Raw genomic sequence first — 1,236 nt, forward strand, 5'->3', positions numbered from 1 at the left:
AAGAACTCCTCCGATTGGCGCACCAAAAGCCACAGAAACCCCAGCAGCTGAGGCGGCTGACAGCACCTAGGAAGAGGATGTGATTGTTTCTAGTTCCCTTACCAATCAAACATACTAAACAAACGTTTGTATTCCGTGTATCCCAGGGCCTCTTCTGATCTGAACCTACATGTTCTCCTTGCAAACATGGGAGGCAAGTATTCATTTCTTCTAAACAGTTATATTTTTTCTTTTCTGCTTTAATTTAAAACTCATTTGTACTTCTTCTATACAGTCAAAATATTAATGCCAAACATACCAATAAGTACTATAAAGAGAAAGTAATGAATACAGGCAACGTTCAATACTTATGTTAGTACAAAGAGGAAACTGTGGAATGGGGTAAATGTTTACCTATTTTTTTAAGTAGGATATCATTTCTCTAGGTTTTGGAGCTAACTTCTGCACTCATTACTCTAAACCTAATGATAGACATTCCAGTCCATTAAACAGTTTCTATCATAATGATCCTAAACCCTCTGACCATCCTGCCCCACTTGACCATTCTAAGTATAGTCTACAAATATAAACAGCAGCCCCTCTGAGTCACTAACTACATGGTTAAGATGGGTTCAAGGAAGAGAAATCTCCACACACATTCTTGCAGAATCCCTGGGAAGCTCTCTAGGCGTACTCGATCATTGCTGAGTTCCCACCTGGAAATTTATTGAATTATTATTAAGATTCTTTATTCCTTTCACTACTTTGATCCAGTAAATATCTGAGGGTACTCTAAGTACTTCCTCAAATCATCTAATTTTACAAATTTTCGGGAAGAAAAATAGGAGATAAAAATTAAGTTGTAATGTGCATGAACTGTATGAAGCTGCTGGGCAGAAGTCCTGCCTCTACCATACACTAGCTGCGTGACCTCAGCCCCGTGTCTCCTGTTCTTGTCTAAGATTATGGTGATGTTACTTAGTGAATATATATAAAGTACTGAGAATACCATCTAGAATCTCATAATGCAGGATTTGGATATTTCTTCTTGTTTAGCATACCTACATACACACACACACACACACACACACACACACACACACACGCACACACACGCGCGCACACACACACACACACACACACACACACACACACACACACTAATAGCAATAGCACAGTAGTTAAAAACATAATTTTTGGAATCAGAAAAACTAATTTTAGAGCCGGGCGGTGGTGGCGCACGCCTTTAATCCCAGC

General features: G+C 39.2%; 1 protein-coding gene across 1 annotated transcript in view; it reads right to left on the minus strand.

Annotated features, from left to right (window-relative positions):
* The window catches only part of Clcn3 (chloride voltage-gated channel 3), a 76,864-nt gene that overhangs the window by 20,272 nt on the left and 55,356 nt on the right, over positions 1-1,236 (minus strand).

Source organism: Mastomys coucha, unplaced genomic scaffold (assembly GCF_008632895.1).
Source record: "Mastomys coucha isolate ucsf_1 unplaced genomic scaffold, UCSF_Mcou_1 pScaffold22, whole genome shotgun sequence".
Taxonomy (NCBI): Eukaryota; Metazoa; Chordata; class Mammalia; order Rodentia; family Muridae; genus Mastomys; species Mastomys coucha.